General features: G+C 37.0%; 3 pseudogenes; all 3 read left to right on the top strand.

Annotated features, from left to right (window-relative positions):
* Window positions 1-967, top strand: LOC122433818 (annotated as a pseudogene).
* Window positions 968-8,727: 7,760 nt separating this feature from the next.
* Window positions 8,728-9,714, top strand: LOC122433817 (annotated as a pseudogene).
* Window positions 9,715-23,461: 13,747 nt separating this feature from the next.
* On the top strand, window positions 23,462-24,364 carry LOC122433816 (annotated as a pseudogene).
* Window positions 24,365-27,126: the final 2,762 nt, after the last annotated feature.

Raw genomic sequence — 27,126 nt, 5'->3', positions numbered from 1 at the left:
ATGGAAAAAGAAAATTGCTCCTCTGTGACTGAATTCATTTTCTTGGGGATTACCAGTAATTTGGGAGGGAAAGTGACCTTATTTGCCATGTTACTACTTGTTTATCTTATTAATCTTCTGGGAAATCTTGGAATGATAATTTTGATTAGAATGGATCCCCAGCTGTATCCCCAATGTATCTTTTCCTCAGCCACCTCTCCTTCTGTGACCTCTGCTATTCGACAGCAATCAGACCCAAGATGCTGGTTGACCTTTTAGCCAAGAACAAACCAATCCCCTTCTATGGCTGTGCCCTACAATTCTTGATTGCCTGTACCTTTGCAGATTCTGAGTGTCTCCTCCTGGCAGTGATGGCCTATGACAGGTACAAGGCCGTCAGCAGCCCCTTGCTCTATGCGGTCAGCATGTCCAGCAGGGCGTGCTCCCTGCTCATGGCTGGGGTTTACCTGGTGGGGATGACAGATGCTCTGATACACACGACATTAGCATTCTGCTTATGTTTCTGTGCGTCAAATGAGATTAATCACTTCTTCTGTGACTTACCTCCACTCTACCTTCTTTCCTGCTCTGATACACAGGTCAATGAATTGACAGTTTTTATTGTTTTTGGAGTTATTGAATTGAGCTCGATTTCAGGAGTTCTTGTATCTTACTGTTACATCATCCTAGCAGTCTCAAAGATTCATTCTGCTGAGGGGCGGTTCAAAGCTTTCTCCACCTGCGCCTCCCACGTAACTGCTGTGGCAATTTTCCAGGGAACTCTTCTTTTTATGTACTTCAGACCAAGTTCAATCTACTCTTTAGAGCAAGACAAAATGACATCATTGTTTTACACCCTTATGATTCCCATGTTAAGTCCTCTGATTTATATAGCCTACGGAACAAGGATGTGAAAAATGCCCTAGAAAAACTAAAAAATAAAAGATGGTTTCAAATATTTATATCACACATATGCAGACACATATAGTAGTTATTATTTTTGCAAAATTATATGGTATTATATGTGAGAAATATAATTTTATCAAATTATTTAATAAATGAATATCTATACTAAAGTTCAGCCATAGGAAATTGTTGCAGTTTTCAAAACTTGCCATGCTTCATTATATGTCTTGACCTTATCTCTGAAATTCTTTCTGTGCAAAACTTCCTGGCTCTTCAAATTCTGTCATATTTTTTGGGTGTATCCATTCATTCAAGCATTATTATTTCAAGTATGTTAATATTTATCAACTATTTACTGTTTCTTTGCCTGCCTCTAAGTGCTTTACGTTTCTTAAAAAATCCATTAGTTTGTATAGAAACAGACCTTATAATCTAGATGAATAAAGAAACATTTATTAACTAACCACACATACAATTCATAGTAAAGTTTAAGATTTTCATTAATTAAAAAAAAAAGTAAAAACTTAGGGTGAAAAATCTAGGAACAAATGTCAAAACACAGTGTGCAGAAGAAAGGTTTTCTTGAATGGAGATATTAATTGTCAGATTCAAAAATAATTTGGAAAAGGAAAAGATTCTAGGAAGATGATTTGATACTTGCAGAGGTCATGAGTAGAGCAGCTGTATACCTTTTTAGGGGATTGCCAGTGGCTCAGTGGTAAAGAATCTGCCTGCCAATGCAAGAGATGCAGGAGGCTCGGATTCAGACCTTGGGTCAGGTAGATGTGCTGGAGTAGGAAATGGCAGCTTGCTCCAGTATTCTTGTTTGGAAAATTTCAGGTACAGAGGAGCCTGGTAGACTGTGGTCCCTGGGGTCACAAAGAGTCAGATGCGACTCAATACACAGACACACACATACACAAACCTTTTTAGAATTAAGAAATCCAAAATTGAAAGCAGTTTAAAGTGCCTTGGTAAATTACATAGTTTTCTTTAATAATTAGTTATCAACTCCTCCCCTTCTAGTCTCTGATTAAATGTTCCTTTTCATAGTTCACAGACAACCATTTTCTTTAGTCATTCTATTTAATATCATCTTGCTTGTGAAATCATGGCCTACAGTATGAGATTGTGAGCAATCTTTGCCCAGGGATTCTGCATTCCATCTGTATTATCCAAAGAACTTAACTAATGTTTGGGACACAAATGGAGAAAGAAAGAGAGAGAGAGGAAGAAGTAAAGAAAAAGGAAGGAATAAAGACTAGATAACATTTGTGAGTGTTTATTAGACATCAATAATTAACAAAATCAAAATTAACTGAAGATATTGTATGTGGCTTGAATATATGGGCAGCATATATTCAAACTTAATATATATATGTATATATATATATATTAAGAAAGAATATAAAATAGTTGGAATACTAGGGTGCTGATCTATGAAAAGAAAATACATATCACACTAGAAGCAAAGAGCATTCATCTGTTTACATTCTTAATATGTATATATTTTGTTGGTTTCTGCTGTAGAATCTGATGCTAAAGCACTGAATCAGCATGTCTAAACAGCACAGATTTTTTGGAGAAGCATGTAAAATTCATGTACTTATTTATTACAGTTGTTACACTGTTTTTATTGTTTTACAGTTTTATTGTTTACACTGTTTACACTTTTAATTATTTATTACAGTTAAACACCACTGTTTCTTAGATTTTCTAGCTATCGTTGTAAAGTGTCTTTGTGCAAAAACGTTTCCGAATGAAATTAAAGCCCAAGCAGATTCTCTGGCTTCCACAGGGGGCATTTGTGAGAAACTGACCTTTTCCACAGAATTAAAATACTGCAGGGGTTTCTACCTGTACTGTGTTTCTTCAATTTACACACAGTATTTTAGAACGGTTATTTATGAGCAGAAACATGGTAGAAAAAATTTTTTGAGATATATTGTCCAAGAAAAATGGAGTGTTGGTGGACTGTTGCTAATTTAGAGAATATACATGTGTAATCTGGTTAGGTAATCTTTCTCCTTTTGACTGCCCTGTATCAGAGCATCTAAAGATATATTTGATCTACATACTGGCTGTTATTATGAGATCTAGTAGATGTGAAATAAAGGCAAGAATATTTTAACCCCTATAAGTGGGATTATAAAATTAAAATAGACTTATTCAATCGTCTGTGGGCCTCTTATCCCAATTTACCAGTATCTCCCTGGAAGGAATTTGTACACAAAAATGTATCTCAGCTTTTATGACTATTCTAGGGATATTGTAGAGAATCTGCCTGAAATATGGGAGACTTGGGTTCAATCCCTGGATCAGGAAGATCCCCTGGAGAAGAGAATGACTACGCACTTCAGTATTCTTGCCTGGAGAATTCTGTGGACAGAGGATCCTTCTGGGTTACAGTCCATGAGGTCACAAAGAGTCTGACATGACTGAGTGACTAACACTTTAAGGGGCAACACGTCTCCAGATCATCTTACTCTGACAGACAATAAGACTTTCATTCAAGAATGTCACAGAAAATTGAAACCATATCAAACATTATTCCAGCCACAACAGTATACAACTAGAATTCAATTAGAGAAATAAGTTTAAAAATTTGCAAATGTATGGAGATTAAACATATCCCTGAACAACCAGAAGTTCAGAGAAGAAATAAAAAATAAATTTAAAAAATATATTGAGACAAATGGAAATAGAAAAATGTCATGCCAAAAATTAGAGGACAATAACAAGCTACAACAAACACAGTTTTAAGAGGAAAATTTGTGTTGAAAAAATTCTTACATTAATGGAAAAAAAAAAAAAAAAGCTAGAGCTACTTTTATACCCCCAAGGAATTAGGAAAGCAAAACATGCTGTCCAAAGTTAGTAACAGAAAAGAAATAAGAAAGATCAGAGTTAAAACATATGAAATAGAAAAAGGCAATCACCACGAAAGCTGTACTTTTCACTTCAGTTCAGTTCAGTTGCTCAGTCATGTATGACTCTTTGTGACCCCATGAGTGGCAGCACACCAGGCCTCCCTGTCCATCACCAACTCCTGGAGTCCACCCAAACCCATGTCCATCCAGTTAGTGATGCCATCCAACCATCTCATCCTCTGTTGTTCCCTTCTCCTGTCCTCAATCTTTCCCAGCATCAGGGTATTTTCAAATGAGTCAGCTCTTCACATCAGGTGGCCAAAGTATTGGAGTTTCAGCTTCAGCATCAGTCCTTCCAATGAACAGCCAGGACTGATCTCCTTTAGGATGGACTGGGTGGATCTCCTTGCAGTCCAAGGGACTCTCAAGAGTCTTCAACACCACAGTTCAAAAGCATCAATTCTTCTGTGCTCAGCTTTCTTTATAGTCCAACTCTCACATTCATACATGATTACTGGAAAAACCATACCCTTGACTAGACAGATCTTTGTTGGCAAAGTAATGTCTCTGCTTTTTAACATGCTATCTAGGTTGATCATAACTTTCCTTCCAAGGAGTAAGCCTCTTTTAATTTCATGGCTTCAATCACTATCTGCAGTGATTTTGGAGCCCAGAAAAGTAAAGTCAGCCACTGTTTCCACTGTTTCCCCATCTATTTCCCATGAAGTCATGGGACCAGATGCCATAATCTTAGTTTTCTGAATGTTGATCTTTAAGCCAAATTTTTCACTTTCTTCTTTCCCTTTCATCAAGAGGCTCTTTAGTTCTTTACATTCTGCCATAAGGGTAGTGTCATCTGCATATCTGAGGTTATTGATATTTCTCCTGGCAATCTTGATTCCAGCTTGTGCTTCATCCAGCCCAGCATTTCTCATGATGTACTCTGCATATAAGTTAAATAATTAGGGTGACAATATACAGCCTTGACGTACTCCTTTTCCTATTTGGAACTAGTCTGTTGTTCCATGTCCAGTTCTAATTGTTCCTTCCTGACCTGCATACAGATTTCTCAGGAGGCACGTCAGGTGGTCTGGTATTCCCATCTCTTTCAGAATTTTCCATAGTTTATTGTGATCCACACAGTCAAAGGCTTTGGCATAGTCAATAAAGCAGAAATAGAGTTTTTTTCTGGAACTCTTTTGCTTCTTTAATGATACATTGGATTTTGGCAATTTGATCTCTGGTTCCTCTGCCTTTTCTAAATCCAGCTTGAACATCTGGAAGTTCACGGTTCACGTATTGCTGAAGCCTGGCTTGGAGAATTTTGAGCATTACTTTACTAGTGTGTGAGATGAGTGCAATTGTGCGGTAGTTTGAGCAGTCTTTTCCAGTCTTTTGGCCACTGCTGAGTTTTCCAAATTTGCTGGCATATTGAGTGCAACACTTTCACAGCATCATCTTTTAGCATTTGAAATAACTCAACTGGAATTCCATCATCTCCACTAGCTTTGTTTGTAGTGATGCTTTCTAAGGCCCACTTGACTTCACATTCCAGGATGTCTGGCTCTAGGTGAATTATAATTAATAATTAACTGGATCATGAAGATCTTTTTTTTACAGTTCTTCTGTTATTAACAAAATGGAGGGGGAAAATAGCTAAATTTACCAAGAATAAGGGAGAAGTCTCAAATAACTAATACTATAAATGGCTTTAGGGATATGACCCTTGATACTACACAAAAACAAAGGATCATAAGAAGCTACTATGAACAATATACATCCCCTCCCCCCCAAAAAAATCAAATGACTTAGAAGAAATTGTTAAATTCTTAGAGCATAACATATTCAATATTTTACAAGGAAAAAAAAAAAAAAACCCTCTAGAGACATGGAACCCAAAAGGATGCTTAATAGCCAAGCAATCCTGAGAAAGCAAATCAAACCTGGAGGCATCACATTTCCTGATTTCAAACTATATTATGAAGACATAGTAATCAAAAGAGTATGGTATTGGAATAAAACAGACACATAGATCAATGGAACAAATAAGCCACCTTATACATGGTTAGTAAATGTACAATTGTGGATCCAATAATATACAATGGGGAAGATAGTCTTTTTTATTTTTATTTTTTTCATTTATTTTTATTAGTTGAAGGCTAATTACTTTACAATATTGTGGTGGTTTTTGCCATACATTGACATGAATCAGCCATGGATTTACATGTGTTCCCCATCCTGATCCCCCCCCCCACCTCCCTCCCCATCCCATTCCTCTGGGTCTTCACAGTGCACCAGCCCTGAGCACTTGTCTCATGTATCCAACCTGGGCTGGCGATCTGTTTCACCCTAGATAATATACATGTTTCAATGCTATTCTCTCAGATCATCCCACCCTCGCCTCCTCCCACAGAGTCCAAAAGTCTGTTCTATACATCTGTGTCTCTTTTTCTGTCCTGCATATAGGGTTATCCTTACCATCTTTAAAATTCCATATATATGTGTTAGTATACTGTATTGGTGTTTATCTTTCTGGCTTACTTCACTCTGTGTAATGGGCTCCAGTTTCATCCATCTCATTAGAACTGATTCAAATGTGTTCTTTAATAAATGGTGCTGGGATGACTAGATAGCTGCAGGCGAAATAATGAAATTGTGTTGCGTTGCTCGGTCATACAACACCATGGGCTGTAACCTGACAGGCTCCTCCATCCATGGCATTCTCCAGGCAACAATACTGGAGGGGGCTGTCATTTCTTTCTCCAGGGGAACTTCCCTACCTGGTGATCCAACCAGGGATCTCTTATGTCTCCGAAATTGGCAAGCAGGTTCTTTACCACAAGTGCCACCTGTACTCCTTATTCCATACACAAAAGTCAACTTAAAATGAGTTAAAGACTTGAACATAAGAATGGAAACCATAAAAATTCTAAACAAAATACAGGAGGTAAACTTGACATCAGCCTTGTAAATTAGTTTTTGGTTTGACACTGAAATAAACACACAAAATAAAAAATGATTAAGAATAAACAATAATAAGTAAAATAATTATTTTAATTAATGTATTAACTTAAGAATTTAACAGGATGAGTGATAACATAAAATAATTAAATAGAAAGTTTGTTTCACTTTCATTAGATGTCTAATTTGAGTGGAAGATGGTGTCGACTTAGAGTAACAATGAATCATAATATTAAAATAATTTTACCTTTCTAATATTGATCAATTTGAAGCAAGTTCAAAGAACTAAAGTTTGGCCATTGCTGAAGTGGTTGCATCAATCACAGGGGAAAATACAGAACTAGACATTTAATTAACCATATGTTTGCATAATACAAAAGCATGAGGGTAAACGCTTTAGAGACTTACTCCCAAATGTCACTATGAAAAATTAAATGTGATTTGCATATGTTGTTCAGTTACCAGGAGCAAGCACCAAAAGACTTACTGATCACAGGTAGGTTTCTAAGTAACCAAATATAAGAGTGAAAAATAAGATACTTTATATTTGAAAAAATAAGGAATAAATTATTTAGAAACTTGTAGATAGATATCTATTTTCTTTAGTCATAGTCTGAAATCTCTTAGCAAAAAATGATGTTTCTTTTACAGCAAGGGAAAAATGATTCATTTTGATAGTAGATAAGTAAAAGTTACATTAATTTAGTTAATAATCAAAATTAATAAGATAATCTTCATATTTTTAATCACCGTGAAATGATATATGTATACTTAAGACTTTTTTCAATATTTCCCCAGTCACCACTGATATATCCCAATAAAAATACAAATTTGTATAAATTCAGCCTGGTATAAACCACATAATATATTTACTTGTTTAAAGCAAAATGAAACTATCATTCATATTCCAGTTTTCATATATTAACAGGGAAACAAAAGTACATACACACACATGTACACATAAATAGAAGGCAATATATCAAAGATATGTTTATTGCTCCTTTTTCCATCTCTATTTTTAATGGATGTGTGTTCATGCTAAGTTGCTTCAAGTTGTGTCCAACTCTTTGTGACCCTGTGGACTGTAGCCCGCCAGGCTCCTCTGTCCATGGGATTCTCAAGCAAGAACACTGGATTGGTTCCGGTGGTCATTCCCTCCTATAGGGGATCTTCGCAACCCAGGTATGGAACCCCTGTCTCAGGCACCTCCTACCTTAGCAGCCACCTGGAATAAATGAGGCTAAAATCTAAAAGGCTGTGTTGATCCCACTTGTTAGAATTTGTTTGGCTGATCAAGAGACAGATCTTTTGACCCCTCACCACTCCTGCATGCAAGTAACAATAATGTGGAATATATCTAGATAAAAACTTATGAAATACCTAATGTTTCAAAAATATGAACACTAATTTAGACCGAGAATAGTAATATCATATTGTTCATTTTAAATTCCAAGATACGCTCATTGTGTGAGTTTAATACACAATCTTAAGCAAATTATGATTCCTTTTTAAGTTTTATTTTTCATTGGAAGATAATTGCTTTACAAAGTTGTGTTGGTTTCTGGTATATGATTCTTAAATAACTCAAGAAGTATAACCACTTTTATGCTCAATTGGATATTTATTTTATACATACAAGGTTGTATATTCCAGTTTTGTCTCTTTAATTTGGGTGTTGCTTTCATATCATATTAACCTGCAGTGATCTCTAATCTCATAATTGATTGCTGAGATAAAGCAGTGAAGTTTCACACAATTCCAATACCTCACAGATGACATCCAAATTGAGGATCAAGCTGTCAAAATCCTATCCTAGACACTTCAACTTTTGTCAGCAGCATAAAATGAGACATCTCTAAGCTACATTATGAGGATAAAGGATATAAAAAATATAATACACTGTAATAAATCTTTTCTTATTTACAGATTATATTTTTCCAAATATCAAGAAGAGTTAAACCTTTGATCTCACTCTTTTTTTTTTTCTTATGATTTCTGGAGCATTCTAGAAGAATAAAGAATGGATGGAGAAAATTGCTCTTCCTTGAATGAATTCATTCTCTTAGGAATTAATAGCGACCCTAGAATCAAAGTGATGTTTACCATGTTTCTGGTTGTTTATCTCATTATTCTTGCTGCAAATCTTGGGATGATCATTTTAATAAAAATGGACTCCCAGCTTCACATGTCAATGTGAAGCTTTTTCCTCCGTCACCTCTCCTTCAGTGACCTCTGCTAATCCACAGCAACTGGACCCAAGATGTTGATAGACTTCCTTGCCAAGAGCAAATCAATCCCCTTTTATGGCTGTGCTCTGCAATCATTGATCTTCTGAACCTTTGTAGATTCTGAGTGTCTCCTGCTGGCAGTGATGGCCTATGACTGGTACAAGGCCATCAGCAACCCCTTGCTCTATGTGGTCAGTATGTCCAGCAGGATGTGCTCCCTGCTCATGGTTGAGATTTACATGACCAGCATTGTGGATGCTTTAATTAATGCAATATTAATATTCTGCCTGTGTTTCTGTGAGTCAAAAGAGATTAATCATTTATTCTGTGATGTCCCTCCTCTACTTTCGCTATTTTGCTCACATGCACAGGCCAATGAGTTAGTGATATTTATCATTTTGGGCTTCATTGAACTGATTATGCTTTCAGATCTTTTTGTGTCTTACTGTTACACCATCCTAGCAGCGATAAAGATCCACTCTGCTGAAGGGAGGTTCAAGGCTTTCTCCACCTACACCTCCCACCTAACTGCTGTGGCAATTTTCCAGGGAACTCTACTCTTCATGTATTCCCGGCCAAGTTCATCCTACTCTCTAGACGAAGACAAAATGACCTCCTTGTTTTATACCCTTGTGATTCCCATGTTAAACACCCTGATTTATAGCTTAAGAAACAAGCATGTGAAAGAGGCTCTGAAGAAGCCTAAAAATGGAAAGTGTCTCCATTGTAAAGCTGTAGGTATATGTTTTTCTCCTACTCTTACACTATGATTTAAGTCAAAATTGTTTTGATTCCTCTGGTTTGATCAATAAGTATATTCAAGTCATTCCAAAATGTGTTGTTTCCTATATACTCCACACTTCCATTTTATGTCTTGAACTTATATTTAAGGCTCCCTATTTGTGGAAAAGTTCTGAACTGTTAGTTTGCCAAGTTTTTGCTTCCTCTGAATTTAATGGTAAATCTAGCAGTTTTTACACGAATTAATCTTTTCTAATGGAAGTGATAGGTGTTAATTAGATAATTATTCACAGTATTTATAATTAACTATATTTGCACAATAATGCAAACAGTGGACAACATAAACCTAAAGCACATTGTTCAAATATAGTGAAGAAATTTAAAAATTGCTCCCTGAAAACGAACACAACTAGTTTGGTATCTAAGAGATAAGTAGGAAGTAACTGAGAGATGCAAGTCAGCAGAGAAAGCGTTTTGTGAAGATGGTTGGACAGTTAGGGTGACCATGAGGTGGACAAGACCGTGTCATTTAAGGAAACTGTGTGTCCAGGTTGGAGGGCTGCAATTTACAACCCAGTCACCTCCTCCAGGAAGTTTATGTCTCTCCTGCAAGCTCTGAGCTTGATTCACACACCAGCCTGTGCTTCAGATCATTGTTGTATCTGTTTTCTAAATTATTTCCTTCAATGTGGGGTTATGAACATTCTGATTTTAAGGACTGTTACCCAGGAGGTATATAGCAAGTGGGTAAATGAAAGAATGAGAAAGAGAGAAAAGGAAAAAGAAAGAAGTTAATTTTATTGAAAATTTATTCATAATAAAGCAAAAAAAATTATTGATAGCTTTAAATGCATGTGCCTTAAACACACGTTTTGTATGTTATATCTGCTTCCCAGATGGTATGGTGGTGAAGAATATACCTGCCAATGCAGGAGATGCAGGAAGTGCAGGTTTGATCCCTGAGTCGGGAAGATCCCCTCGAGAAGGGAAAGGGAGCTCACTCCAGCATTCCTACCTGGATAATTCCATGGACAAAGGAACTGGCAGGCTACAGCCTAGGGGGTCACAAAGAGTCAGACATGACTGAGCACAAACTCACACACACATACACACATCTTATATCTAAGTACATAAACTTTGTGAATACTAAAAGTAATGGAAAGTTAAAGACATACAGATGATTTTTTTAAAATAATTAAACCAAAAAACTCTCCTCTGGCTAGAAGATATTTGAAAACTTCACATATCTCTACTCTAGTTTGCTGGTGATTGAATTGCTGAAAGTGGCCTATTTAGTAGACAGAGACATAAGCATTCCTTTGAAGGACCCTATAAGAATCAAGTGCATTCTTGAGTGTTTGCTACAATAAAACAAGCCAAAAATAATTTGGTACCTAAGTCTATCCAAGTGCCTTTGTAAGACACCTTTGAGTGAAAACATTTTAGATTAAAGCCCAAGTAGGAGAATAGGTAGTACACTCCAGGGTAAAAGCTTTTCTAGGATTCTGAGACAGGTAGGGGGATGTGTCGATGTATAGAAAAATGAGGGGGTGTTTCTTGTATTTATAATATTTTCTCAATCCTTTTTTAATGTTATTACCTTTTGAAATGTTTATCTGCTGCTGCTGCTAAGTCTCTTCCCTCATGTCTGACTCTGTGCGACCCCATAGATGGCAGCCCACCAGGCTCCTCTGTCCCTGGGATTCTCCAGGCAAGAATTCTGGAGTGGGTTGCCATTTCCTTCAATGCATGAAAGTGAAAAGTGAAAGTGAAGTCGTTCAGTTGTGTCTGACTCTTCGTGACCCCATGGACTGTAGCCTACCAGGCTCCTCAGTCCATGGGATTTTCCAGGCAAGAATACTGGAGTGGGTTGCCATTTCCTTCTCTTGGACTGTTTTTCTACCTTCTAGATACTATATTGAACAGCAGCATGGCAGAAGTGAGATTGATTCAGAATGAAGCCTGACACAAAGATGGGTGTCAATCTCAGAAGTATAAATATTCTACAGTTAGCACATTACTCTCTTAAAAAAGGAAAAAAAAAAAAAAAACCACAAAATGCTAATGTGTCTAAAATCAAATTTCATCTGCATTTAGCCCTTATAAGCAAATCTAAGGCTAATGAGTGAACTGAAGAAAATAAAATGTTGCATGTTAAATGAAGAATTTTAATCTCAATAAAGGATGTCTTAAATTGATTGACTTGTACAATGTGTGAGATCCTTGACCCTAAACAGAATGTGGAGGATAAATAGTCACTTAATGTGAACACCCCACAGAATCTGTGATTCAAATAGGGGCTTGAGCTAAGGACTTGTAAGAGATTTCTGGTTTGATTTTCCATAGAAAGGGAAAGCTAGCATCAAAATACTTTGTCTTGCATGATTTAATTCCAATTCTAACCATTTTCTTCACTTTCTATATATTTAATTCATATGCCTTTCATAGTATACTCACTACCAATTGGTGGCAAATATGATTGTTCATCAACATTAACATAAATAAATGATGCATATGCACAAAAAATTAAGATATTTCAATGACAGTGAATGTACTGAAACTGCATGCAACAGCATGGATGGATTGCATGTAATTGAACAAAATACTGCATGCTATAGAGATCCAGTTATGTCTGGTTTAAAAAAAAATACAAAACTGATCTGTCGCAGTAAAAGTCAAGAAAGTATCTACTCTTTGGAGGTAAGAGATCAGCCATTTAGGAGGGAGTTTATAAAAGGCTTTGTTAATTCTGGAAATTGTTACTTCTTGGTCTATACTTACCTAGGTCAACAGGTAACCTTTTGGAAAAATGTTTATCTGTATAGTTATTATTTAAGTGTTCTCTATATAGCATGAATTTGAGCAAGCTCCTGGAATTGGTGATGGACAGGGAATCCTGGCATGCTGCAGTCCATGGGGTTGCAAAGAATCGGACACGACTGACTGAACTGATTCATTCATTGCACATCAAAAACATTTTCCAAAAGTAAAGTCTGTTTACCATTACCAGAAACTTCAGAATTATTATTATAAATTTGTATCCCTAGAAATTCTTGATATACATAACAGTGCAGTATATTTTTTGTGAAATAAATACTACAATCTTCATAGATTATTTAGTAATGCAAAAATGTCTTATTTAACCCCCTTTTAAGCCCATGTGTACTTCTAATACTTTTCCCAGAAACAAAGAGACTTAATGAATCTTGTACTCCTTGGTACCCCTCTTGGTACCCTCCTTGGTATACTGAACTTACACTCATTGGCCATGACTCAGTGGCACACAATTATTTTCTAAAGGCAAGTGTTTGTATTAATAAATAAACTGTTCCTATAGAGTATTACAAATAGAGGTATAGTGGCACAGGGGACTCATATTTCTTTCTCAATTGCTTGCTTCTGATGTATTAAATTTTAACTGTGATTTTCTTTTGTAATGTAAGAAAGTCAACTTCAATTAAATGTAAAACCGTTTGTTAAGCTAATTATCCAATTTTTAATAATAATGTAGACACAACAGCTCATTCCCTCATAATGGCAGGAAGTTATACTAAATGGTCTGCAGAGACGGCCATGTTTAGGAAGCTAAATTTAAGTCCTATCTCAACAGAGTGAAATCCTAAGAGATTTTATATCCTGGGAAATAGAGAAGTGCCTGACGGGAAAAGTGATTTTGCAAAGGAATCATAATGAAGTAAGCAAGGACAAACTCCAACCTTCAAATATGTAACTAGATAATGGTAGTAAAGCTCTTGAGTGACACAAACACCTTCAGTTTAACATGTAGCAAATTATTATAAGTACTTTGCTTGTGCTTGGCCTCAGCAATATCTCCTGTAGTGTAAGTTAAGTATATTTAAATAGACATCATAACTCTAATAATTACAATAAGGCAACAATTAATATATTATTCAGGCACTCTTTATCACATATCAATAATTTTATTTTAATGATTTTTAGTCTACAGTGGGTTCTAGGTTTATAAGACCCTAAAATAAACCTAGGTCTCTATCTAGTTCTCAGTGAGGTTTCAGAGGAGACAGTCCCCTGGAGTATTTGTAAACATATACTGGCTTATATTTATCTTCATAAATTACTTTCCATACACAAAAATTTTGCATTTGCCTTTTTTGTGGTAAAGAAATAAATTAATTGTGATAAGCAAAACTCACAGTAAGAAGACTTTATTTTATGTTACATTCAGGAGAAGAATTTAATGAATACATAAGAATATATGCTTGTCAGCATCCTGAAATGATTCATATATTATCATGCTGAACATGAAAAATAAAGAGCATATCCTCTAAGGCTGCTATGCTGCACAACTTCAGGGACAATATTTTAGTTATTTCCTTTGCTTCATGAAATTGTGTAGTACAGTATTTATTTAGTAATCTATGTATTAGAACAGGATTACCATTATACCTTTAGCTAAAACCTGCATCAGTCATATAATTATTGTTCATTTTTGTTGAGGGATAATTATGATCTAGTATCCTAGACACTTTACTATATATAATACAGTATTGTAGCTTTAATCCCAATGCTGTACATAAAATGAAGAATTAATTTCTCCTACAATTGTGTACAATTTAACCAGCATATTCTCAATCCCCCACTCCCATCTCCTGGTAACCATCATTCTCTCTCTCTTCCTATGAGTAACACACAAAGGCTATTTCAGAAACAAATGGATATTAGCTTTTTTTTTTTTTCCCACAGAAGTATCCCAACACATGTTTTTAATAAAATATTATCTTTGTTCATATGAACTGTATTAGTAGAAAAAAACCTTCAAATGCTGTTTATTTTTAATTGTTGTTGAACATCTACCAGCCTTATATCACCAGAGATAAAGAACATTCACCAGCATAACAACAGGAAACTATTTAAAAACACACATTCATGGAACAATTACTTATAGACATCTTCTTATGCATTGTAAGAATGTATAATTCTTACCTACAAACAGACCTTGGTGATACTGTGGGTTGAGTTCCAGCCTACCACAATAAAGTGAGTATCACAGTAAAGAGAGTCAAAAGAAATGCTTGGTTTCCCAGTGTATGTTAAAGTTACATTCACATAATATCACAGTCTATTAAATGTTCAGTTGCATTATGTCTAAAAAATGCAAATCCCATAATTTAAAAGTATTTGATCACTAAAAAAAAGAAGAAATGCTAATCATCATCTGAGTTTTCAATGAGCTGTAAAAGTAATGTCAAAAATCACTGATCACAGATCAACAGAACAAATAGATTAATGATGAGACAGTTCAAAAACTGTGAGAATTATTAACATGTGACATGGAGACATGAAGTGAATAAATTCTGTTGGAAAACCTGTGCTGACAGACTTGGTTGATACAGATTGACCACAAATCTTGAAATAGAACTGCCATATGACCCAGCAATACCACTTCTGGGCATACACACTGAGGAAACCAGATCTGAAAGAGACACATGCACCCCAATGTTCATCGCAGCACTGTTTATAATAGCCAGGACATGGAAGCAACCTAGATGCCCCATCAGCAGATGAATGGATAAGGAAGCTGTGGTACATATACACCATGGAATTTTACTCAGCCGTCAAAAGGAATTCATTTGAACCAGTCCTAATGAGATGGATGAAACTGGAGCCCCTTATACAGAGTGAAGTAAGCCAGAAAGATAAAGAACATTACAGCATACTAACACATATATATGGAATTTAGAAAGATGGTAACGATAACCCTATATGCAAAACAGAAAAAGAGACACAGAAATACAGAACAGACTTTTGAACTCTGTGGGAGAAGGTGAGGGTGGGATGTTTCAAAAGAACAGCATGTATACTATCTATGGTGAAACAGATCACCAGCCCAGGTGGGATGCATGAGACAAGTGCTCCGGCCTGGTGCACTGGGAAGACCCAGAGGAATCGGGTGGAGAGGGAGGTGGGAGGGGGGATCGGGATGGGGAATAAGTGTAAATCTATGGCTGATCATATCAATGTATGACAATTTTTTTTTAAAAAAGAAAAATAATTAAAAAAAAGAAAAAAAAATACAACTAACTGAAAAAACAACAAAATGAAGCATGATAAAATGAGATCTATCTGTATACAAATAGAATAGGAAATTAAATAAAGAGTGAACTATGTGTGATAGATATTATGCCGCTGAAGGAGAGCAGACTATATCACCCCAAAATATGCTGCTTGGTATATTAATACTTTGAATTAAAGTTACTTAAGAAAGAGCAGTGGAAACAGGACACTCTGATTCTCCTTTGTAGCCCTGAGAGCAGGAAATAAATCTCTCATTTGAAAGTTCCCCTCCCTGTACCAGAGGGTAGAAACAGGGAGTTTATGGGTCAAGAAGTCTGCATGGCCAAACCTTGTTACTTCTTTATTGACTGCTTGTTGCTGTTGTTCATTCTCTCAGTCCTGTCCAATTTCTTGCGACCCCATGGACTGAAGCACACCAGACATCCCTGTCCTTCACCATCTCATGGAGTTTGTTCAAACTCATGTCCATAGAGTTGGTGATGCCATCCAACCATCTCATCCTCTGTCACCCCTTTCTCCTGCCCTCAGTCTTTCCCAGAATCAGTTTTTTTTTTTTTTTTTTTAAATAGTGAGTTGGCTCTTCACAACAGGTGGCCAAAGTATTGGAGCTTCAGCTTTGACATAAGTCCTTCCAGTGAATATTCAAGGTTGATTTCCTTTAGGATTGACTGGTTTAATCTCTTTGCTGTCCAAGGGTCTCTCAAGAATCTTCTTCAGCACCACATTTCTAAAGCATCAATTTGGTACTCAATCTTTATAGTCCAACTGTCACATCCATACGTGGCTTTTGGAAAAACTACAGCTTTGAATGTACAGATCTTTGTCGACAAAGTGAAGTCTCTGCTTTTTAAACACACTGTCTAGAATAACTGTCTATTATGTGGGAGACCTGGGTTTGATCCCTGGGTCAGGAAGATCCCCCAGAGAAGGAAATGGCAACCCACTCCAGTAATTTTGTCTGGAAAATCCCATGGACAGAGGAGCATGGTTGGCTACAGTCCATAGGGTTGCACAGAGTCAGACATGACTGAGCGACTTCACTTTTCTTTCACTTTCTAGGTTTGTCATAGCTTTTCTTCCAAGAAGCAAGCATATTTTAATTTCATGCTTTAGTCACTGTCTACACTGATTTTGGAGCCCAAGAAAATAAACTCTGCCACTGTTTCCATTTTTTCCCCATCTATTTGTCATGAAGTGGTGGGACCAGATGCTTACTAATTACTGTCCTAAGCCTAAACACCTTTGTCTTGTCAATTCCTCACAAATTACTGCTTTCTTGCCTAAAATGAATAAAAGCTTTCTGCTTTGGTCACTTTGAATCTCAATATTTTTTATGGGACATCCATATGTAGAAAAGTAATTTGTTTTTCTCCTATTACCCTGACTTGTGTTCATTTAACTATTAGGCTAGTCATAACTTAGAAGAAAGGAAAATTATTCTGAAGCCACACAATCAAAAAAAAAAAAATGAAATAAGGGTGACTGACATGTCCTTGAGGAAAAGGTCTCAGACCCTGACTAATGAATAAAGCAACATGTAAGATTGTCATATCTATAAATAAGAAATGAAGGCAATCTTTAAAAATGGAAGAAACTGGATCAGCAATGAGAAAGACATGAAAATTGTTAGTGGAAAAATCTATTTTAATTTCATTAGGCATCTCTTTTCATGGGAGGAGAATGTAGATTTTGGTATCCATAAAGCATAGTATTAAAATAAATTCTGATAAATTTCAGAGAGTGATAAATTTTGTGAAAAGAAAGAAGTATTAAAAGCTCAACCCTTGCTAAAGCTGCTGTGCATCCATAGGGGAAAATACAGAACTAGAAATCTAATTTACCATGTTCTTATAACATAAAAATATAAAAGTTGAAGCTTTAGAGACTTAAGTCCCAATAGTCGCCAGACTGAAATAAAAAGCTATCTGCCTATGTTACATGTACCAGAGTGAAAAGATGGAAGACTTGTTCATTGCAGGTAGGTTTCTAAATGGATAAATTTAAAGAATATGGAAAGTGGCAGAGAGACTTACTTTTGTAGCAAAGTGAAGAAGTACTGAACAGTTTCAAATGAGTCATTTTATACTTGCTTGCTCAATTATATAAACACTAAAATGCAATAGCTAAACAAAGATACTTACTTGTTAAACCTGTGTGAATTTGACAAGCTAATTTATAATTTGTAGAAGAACATTAAATATTTTAGCTTTTTTATTTTAATCAAGGTTGATATGCAAGCCATTTTTCACTGTTGCACATAATGTCATTGTACAGGTCAATTTGCTCTTGTCTTTTTTAAATAATAGTAGAGATAACATTATTACAACTACCAATATGTATAAATCCAAGTCCATAACACAATATTTATGATATCCAAATGCCATAATTCTTTATTGTTATTTAGTCTCTAAGTCATGTCCAACTCTTTGCTACCCCATGGGTTGTAGCCCACCAGACTCCTCTGTCCATGCACTTTTCCTGGCAAAAATCCTGGAGTGGGTTGCCGTTTTCTTCTCCAAAGGATCTTCCCCACCCAAGATTTTTTACCTCTGCACCACCTGGGAAATTCACCATAATACTTAAGTCTAGAAAGAATAAAAGTCAGACCACACCCCAGTTTTTATATATCAACATTGCATACACACGCAACTCCACTCTTTGAATATTCTAAAAGAACAGAGGAGAATATTTGTGACATTGTATATAACATAACCTATTGTGTAGAATGTAAGACTGGGGCAGGAAATTCAGGAAACATCAACTCCTTTAAACCAGAGAGGTAGAATAAGGATCAAAGAAAACAGTAAACCAATATTACAGTGTCTGGGGGATTGGGATGGAGGCATCACTAATATGTGAATCTTTTTGCATATGTGGAACTGAAGACATAGGAGTAATTTTACCAAACATCTTACATATCTGATCTATTGGTGAGTAGATCACATACATTCTAGTTAATTATGGCAGAATGATACATGCAGGAAACCATACTGCCTTTCTTGCCTCAATGTCACCTGTCTTACCAGGAGCTCTATGTTAAGTTCCAAACATTCTTCATAATGTCCCCTGAGCAACAGCTCAGTTTTAGGGGAGTGGGGTCAGCCCTGGAATATTTCTACCTGCGCTCTCCAGCATATAACTTATGGAGACAGTTCCACCCTCTTCAGTTCCCTCCCTGCTCCAATTAACGATACTTGTTACTGGATATTGGACTTCTCTGGTGGTTCAGTGGTGAAGGATCTGCCTGCCAATGCAGGAGACCGGGTTTCAATGCCTGGATAGGGAAGATGCCCTGAGAAGGAAATGGCAGCCCACTCCAGTATTCTTCCCTGGAAAATCCCATGGACAGGGATCCTGGTGGCTTACAGTCCATGGGATCACAAAAGAGTCAGAAATAACTTAGTGGCTAAACAACAACAGTAAGAATGTATACTGGGTGGGGAGAAAATAAAAGACTTACAGGATACAGGAGCATGGTATATCCAGGAAAATTGAATAGGTCTGCCTATTCCATAATTGTTCATGATGAGGAAATAGCAAAGGGACACATCCATTATTTATACCACTCATTAGCTATGTATCTCTATTTCAGGATAAAACAATATTTCTGCAATATTGAAAAGAGCCACTATCTTGTCAGAATATGTAGGTTATCTGGACCAATTAATTTAAGAATTACTGTCTCAGATCTGAGGACACCAGTTTCTTAATATGAGTAAAAGTAGCAAAAATTGGCATACATACTAATAAGGTTGATGTGTCAATAATTTAGATGACAAAATGCCACAAATAGTACAGTTCAGTTCAGTGGCTCAGTCATGTCCGACTCTTTGCAACCCCATAATCCGCAGCAGGCCGGGCCTCCCTGTCCATCAACTCCCAGAGTTTACTCAAACTCATGTCCATCGAGTCGGTGATGCCATCCAGCTATCTCATCCTCTGTCGTCCCCTTCTCATCCTGCCCATAATCCCTCCCAGCATCAGGATTTTTTCCAATGAGTCAACTCTTCGCATCAGGTGGCCAAAGTTTTGGAGTTTCAGATTCAACATCAGTCCTTGCAATGAACAGCCAGGACTGATCTTCTTTAGGATGGACTGGTTGGATCTTCTTGCAGTCCAAGGGACTCTCAAGAGTCTTCACCAACACCGCAGTTCAAAAGCATCAATTCGTTGGTGCTCAGCTTGCTTCACAGTCCAACTCTCACATCCATACATGACCACTGGAAAAACCATAACCTTGACTAGACAGATCTTTGTTGGCAAAGTAATGTCTCTGATTTTTAATATTCTATCTAGATTGGTCACAACTTTCCTTCCAAGGAGTAAGTGTCTTTTAATTTCATGGCTGCAATCACCATCTGCAGTGATTTTGGAGCCCAAAACAATAAGGTCTGACACTGTTTCCACTGTCTCCCCATTTATTCCCCATCAGGTAATGGGACAAGATGCCATGATCTTGGTTTTCTGAATGGTGAGCTTTAAGTGAACTTTTTCACTCTCCTCTTTCACTTTCATCAAGAGGCTTTTTAGTTCCTCTTCACTTTCTGCCATAAGGGTGGTGTCATCTGCATATCTGAGGTTATTGATACTTCTCCCAGCAATCTTGATTCCAACTTGTGCTTCTTCCAGCTCAGTGTTTCTCATGATGTACTCTGCATAGAAGATGAATAAGCAGGGTGACAATATACAGCCTTGATATACTCCTTTTCCTATTGGGAACCAATCTGTTGTTCCATGTCCAGTTCTAACTGTTGCTTCCTGAACTGCATACAGGTTTTTCAAGAGGCAGGTCAGGTGGTCTGGTATTCCCATCTCTTTCAGAATTTCACACAGTTTATTGTGACCCACACAGTCAAAGGCTTTGGTGTAGTCAATAGAGCAGAAATCGATGTTTTTCTGGAACTCTTTTGCTTTTTTCATGATCCAGAGGATGCTGGCAATTTGATCTCTGGTTCCTCTGCCTTTTCTAAAGCCAGCTTGAACATCTGGAAGTTCACAGTTCATGTATTGCTGAAGCCTGGCTTGGAGAATTTTGAGCATTACTTTACTAGCGTGTGAGATGAGTGCAATTGTGCAGTAGTTTGAGCAATCTTTACCATTGCCTTTCTTTGAGGTTGGAATGAAAACTGACCTTTTCCAGTCCTGTGGCCACTGCTGAGTTTTCCAAATTTGCTGGCATATTGAGTGTAGCACTTTCACAGCATCATCTTTTAGGATTTGAAATAGCTCAACAGGAATTCCATCACCTCCACTAGCTTTATTCATAGTGATACTTTCTAAGACCCACTTGAATTCACATTCCAGGATGTCTGGCTCTAGGTGAGTGATCACACCATCATGATTATCTGGGTCATGAAGATCTTTTTTGTACTGTTCTTCTGTGTATTCTTGCCACCTCTTCTTAATATCTTCTGCTTCTGTTAGGTCCATACCATTTCTGTCCTTTATCGAACCTATCTTTGCATGAAATGTTCCCTTGGTATCTCTAATATTCTTGAATAGATCTCTAGTCTTTCCCATTCTGTTGTTTTCCTCTATTTCTTTGCACTGATCACTGAGGAAGGCTTTCTTATCTCTCCTTGCTCTTTTTTGGAACTGTGCATTCAAATGGGAATATCTTTCCCTTTCTCCTTTGCTTTTCACTTCTCTTCTTTTCACAGCTATTTGTAAGGCCTCCTCAGACAACCATTCTGCCTTTTTGCATTTCTTTCCAAGACCAGGGGATGGTCTTGATCCCTGTCTCCTGTACAATGTCACGAACCTCCGTCTATAGTTCATCAGGCACTCTGTCTATCAGATCTAGTCCCTTAAATATATTTCTCACTTCCACTGTATAGTCATAAGGGATTTGATTTAGGTCATACCTGAATGGACTAGTAGTTTTCCCTACTTTCTTCAATTTAAGTCTGAATTTTGCAATAAGGAGTTCATGATCTGAGTCACTGTCAGCTCCCAGTCTTGTTTTTGCTGACTGTATAGAGTGTCTCCATCTTTGGCTGCAAAGAATATAATCAATCTGATTTCCATGTTGACCATCTGGTGATGGCCATGTGCAGAGTCTTCTCTTGTGTTGTTGGAAGACGGTGTTTTCTATGACCAGTGCGTTCTCTTGGCAAAATTCTATTAGCCTTTGTCCTGCTTCATTTCAAACTCCAAGGCCAAATTTTCCTGTTACTCCAGGTGTTTCTTGACTTCCTACTTTTGCATTCCAGTCCCCTATAATGAAAAGGACATCTTTTTTGGGTGTTAGTTCTAAAAGCTCTTGTAGGTCTTCATAGAACCATTCAACTTCAGCTTCTTCAGCATTACTCATTGGTGCATAGGCTTGGATAACCGTGACATTGAATGGTTTGCCTTGAAAATGAACAGAGATCATTCTGTTGTTTTTGAGATTGCATCCAATACCGCATTTCAGACTCTTTTGTTGGCCATGATGGCTACTCCATTTCTTCTAAGGGATTCCTGCCCACAGTAGTACATATAATGGTCATCTGAGTCAAATTCACCCATTCCAGTCCATTTTAGTTTGCTGATTCCTAGAATGTCAACATTCACTCTTGCCATCTCCTGTTTGACCACTTCCAATTTGCCTTGATTCATGGACCTAACATTCCAGGTTCCTATGCAGTATTGCTCTTTACAGCATCGGACCTTGCTTCTATCACCAGTCCCATTCACAACTGGGAATTGTTTTTTTTTTTTTTTTTTCTCTATCCCTTCATTCTTTCTGGAGTTATTTCTCCACTAATCTCCAGTAGCATAATGGGCACCTACTGACCTGGGGAGTTCCTCTTTCAGTATCCTATCATTTTGCCTTTACATCCTGTTCATGGGGTTCTCAAGGCAAGAATAATGAAGTGGTTTGCCATTCCCTTCTCCAGTGGACCACATTCTGTCAGACCGCTCCACCATGACCTGTCCGTCTATGGTGGCCCCACATGACATGGCTTAGTTTCATTGAGTTAGACAAGACTGTGGTCTGGGCTGAGAGGAGCTACCTCACCTCCGAGGTCGGGGCAGCGGCCGAGAGGAGCTACCGCATGCCTGAGACCAGTGGCGGTGGCTGAGAGGAGCTACCCAACCCCTGAGGTCAGGGGCAGATGCCGAGATGAGCTACCCCATGCCTGAGGTCAGGGGCTGCGGCCCAGAGGAGCAACCCCACGTCCAAGTGCGGTGGCTGCATGGGTGCAGGAGGGCTTATAGGCCACCCCTCCTGATGTTCAAGGTCAGGAGGGGCGGTTGTGAGGAGATACCACTCATCCAAGGTAAGGAGCAGTGGCTTCACTTTGCTGGAGCAGTTGTGAAGAGATACCCCACGTCCAAGGTAAGAGAAACCCAAGTAAGACAGTAGGTGTTGCAAGAGGGCATCAGAGGGCAGACATACTAAAACCATAATCACAGAAAACTAGCCAGTATGATCACACAGACCACAACCTTGTTTAACTCAATGAAACAAACAGCCCAGTGCTATGCAAATGGAAGTGATATCATTATTATTATTGTTGTTATACTAAATTAAATAAATTTACAGGGAGTCAGTTTGCATCACATAGTCCTAGCATTATCTCTTTTCTTAATCACTGAAATACAGAAAGGATCAGCAACTGAAATACTGAGGTAGTAAGATGATGTTATCTTCCTCTTCCATCTCCTCTTTCATAACCAGGGATTCCCAGACGTGAGTGATGACGGCTGAGAGCTGCGCTGCTTCCTGAGTTGGTAATGCCAGGACTTCCTGGCAGACGGGATGTGCAGCAGGCGCTCCTCATTCTTCTCCTGCTGGTTCACAGCGTAACTGTGATTGTCAGTGTAGGGATGGTCCTGCTGCTCAAGGTGGACCCCAGGCCCCACACACCCGTGTATTAGTTCCTGAGCAATGTGTTCTTCTGTGACGCTCACTACTCCTCCACTGTCTCTCCCAGTATGCTGGCTGATTTCTCATCTGAGCTAAAGAAGATTTTATTTAATTTATGTGCCATTCAGATGTATTGTTTTGGGACCTTTGCAGATGTGGAATGTCTCATGTTGACTATCATGGCTTATGAGCTTTATGTACCCATTTGTAATCCACTTCTTTATACAGTTGTCATGTCCAGGAGATTCTGTACTCAGCTTGTAGTTTTTGTGTACTTAGAAGCTTTGATCTATCCAGCAGTTTTTACCTATTGCACAATTCAGCTGTCATTCTGCAATTCCAGTGTCATCAATCACTTTTTCTGTAACTTCCTACCCATATTAGCCCTCTTTTCCTCAGATACAACCATCAATGAGATTGTGATGTTCCCTTATAGCAGCTGTGTTCCGGGTTGCAGTATCATCATTGTCTTCCTCTCCTACAGCCACATCATAACAACCATCCTTAGAATGAACTCAGCCAAGGGGAGATGCAAAGCCTTCTCTACATGTGCCTCCCAGCTAGCCACTGTGGCTACATTGTTTGGCACACTCCTGCTCATATATCTCAGATCCAGCTCATTACTTTATGGACACAGACAAAATGTCCCATGTCTTCCACACAGTTTTAATCCCAGTGTTAAATTCACTGATCTACAGTTTAAGAAACAGGATGTGAAAACTGCACTGAAAAGAGCAATTGGCACTAAATTACGTTTTTACCCAAAATGATTTATTTAAAGATTCTGATAGCTTATGTTCAGGTACTTTGACTAAGTCTGGTAATCTCACCAATACAACTTCTAGATACTTTCCATCTCTTATCTTTATGCATAAATTGAATGTAGGGGTCAGAAATTATTTATCTTCATTGTATCTCTAAACTAAGGAAGAATAGTAATGGGTTCACTTTGCTATTTTTTAGAAAAGATATATCTCTTCTCTGTTCATGTGTATGCTTGAGAGAGATATCATGGGCAGAAGAATCCTTCTTCCCACACCAATTCAACTGATGGTCCAAATATTCCAATATTTTTTAAAACAATGGGATTAATAAACTTTCTCCCTCAAAAGTGAGAGTTAGTGGGTAAAAAGGTTTGTTTTTGCCTTTCCTGTGTAATAGTAATACCCTACACATATCCCATCATGACACTTAGTAGTACTTAAGTAATAAAAATAGGTAAATAAATAAAAGAAAAACCTTAACTCAACGTTTCATAAGTACAAGACCCTAGCCTGTCTTGTTCACAAAGCTTCTACTTTGCTACTTAAAATGCTTGGTTTCATGATGCCATTCAGAAATATTTAGTGAATAAGTAAACAAGTGTCCCTTGAAAAATTGATGCAAAAATGAGCTTTGCCAATTTTTGACATTTATTTTTTATTTATTTATTTATTTTTTCAGTGGGTTTTGTCATACATTTTAAAAAATTCTATTTTTAATAGTTTATTACAGAATATCTATTCTAGGCAAAATTCACTTATGCTTCTATCTTTTGGCATAGGTTAAATATGTATCAGAGGCAGGGATCATCGTATATAGAGAATTTCTCAATCTTCTATTCTCCATAATACTGCCCTGATTACATCAGTGGGAACAATTCTATAGTAATTACATGAGTGGGAGTTGGGGGCAATGTACCAGGACCTTCTCTAAAGCTCACTAGAAAAGAAGACTCCACCTCTTTTCATGTGCTCATAGCATTATTCTTCTTAAAATTAGGGAATAAAAACCTGGTTAATACAGTTGCAGTTGTAAAGAAATGGTTATTAACAAATTTGTGTTCAATGGGGAAAAAAGTAGTAGTAGTATTTGCATTAGCATCCCATTTGTAAGTACTTATATTCTCTCTCTGTGTATTTGTGAAATAAACAGGAACTGTATTCTTAACAATTTAAGTAGTGGTGATTGCCAAGTAGATGGATATTAAGTAATCCTCACTTTGTAACACTAAATTAAGTACTTCTGTTGTTCTCACAGTAATAAATTAACAGTCAATCCATTTATGAAAAACATAACATTATGTCAGGTTGTCATGACCACCCATTTTACTTTACATCATCAAAAATGAACATGGAGTCACTCTTCTCTGATTCCAGGAGGATGAGATGATGAGTTATACAAGGTTTTCAATTTAACTTCTTTTCTAATTCTATATATCTCATTAGGCATAAAAAGTGCTGAACATCATGCACTTTAAAATAACATAAGAATATAGGGTTATCATTTATAATAGCCAGGACATGGAAGCAACCTAGATGCCCATCAGCAGATGAATGGATAAGAAAGTTGTGGTACATATACACCATGGAATATTACTCAGTCATTAAAAAGAATTAACTGGAATCAGTTCTAATGAGATGGATGAAACTGGAGCCCATCATACAGAGTGAAGTAAGCCAGAAAGATAAAGACCAATACAGTATACTAATGAATATACATGGAATGTAAAAAGATGGTAATGATAACCCTATATGCAAAATAGAAAAAGAGACACAGATGTATAGAACAGACTTTTGGACTCTGTGGGAGAAGGTGAGGGTGGGATGTTCTGAGAGAATAACACCGAAACATGTATACTATTAAGGGTGAAACAGATCACCAGCCCAGGTTGGATGCATGAGACAAGTGCTCAGGGCTGGTGCACTGGGAAGACCCAGAGGGATGGGATGGAGAGGGAGGCGGGAGGGGGGATCGGGATGGGAAACACATGTAAATCCATGGCTGATTCATGTCAATGTATGGCAAAAACCACTACAATATTGTAAAGTAATTAGCCTCCAACTAATAAAAATAAATGGAAAAAAATAAAAATAAATTCCATATATATGCGTTAGTATACTGTATTGGTGTTTATCTTTCTGGCTTATTTCATAAAACAACACATTAAAACATAATTATCAGCAGGTTATTTGCTTTCAATTACTGATTGAATTGAGTTTTAACACAAAAGTATACATTACTCTAAAATATTTTATTTTATATTACAGATAATATATTTGCTGTTCATAGAATATTTCACATATCAGGAAATTAATTACAGTTCAACTCCTTCCACACTCAATTTATGAATAAAAACATATTAAACATATTCATGTCTATAAAAATTAAATCTTTTTTTGTTGCATAAAATTAGATTCAATGACTATCTTTCATATGTGTTTAAGATAAAGAGACATCCCTTAACCTCTTTACCTTTTTTTTAAACTCTTTTCTTTAAAGACTGTTTTAATAGGATTTGCTGGTTCTGTTTGTGTTTAATTTTAAGAAAATTATCAAGCAGTAAACACTCAGTGTTCTGTCAGATCAAGTATAATGTAATTTTCTAAAGAATATTTGGATGAAACTTTTAAAGTATGAAAATATAGTGTGTATGAAAGTATAAAGTATGAAAACATATCTGTGCCTGTGTACGTATGATGATTCTGCTGTGTGTATTAATACTCACTACATCAATAAGTGTGTAGCTTGTCTTAAGAGGCAGCAAATTTAA

Source organism: Cervus canadensis, chromosome 33, assembly GCF_019320065.1.
Source record: "Cervus canadensis isolate Bull #8, Minnesota chromosome 33, ASM1932006v1, whole genome shotgun sequence".
Classification (NCBI taxonomy): Eukaryota; Metazoa; Chordata; class Mammalia; order Artiodactyla; family Cervidae; genus Cervus; species Cervus canadensis.
The sequence above is the reverse complement of the archived record's forward strand: the minus strand, read 5'-3'. Positions and strand labels throughout refer to the sequence as shown.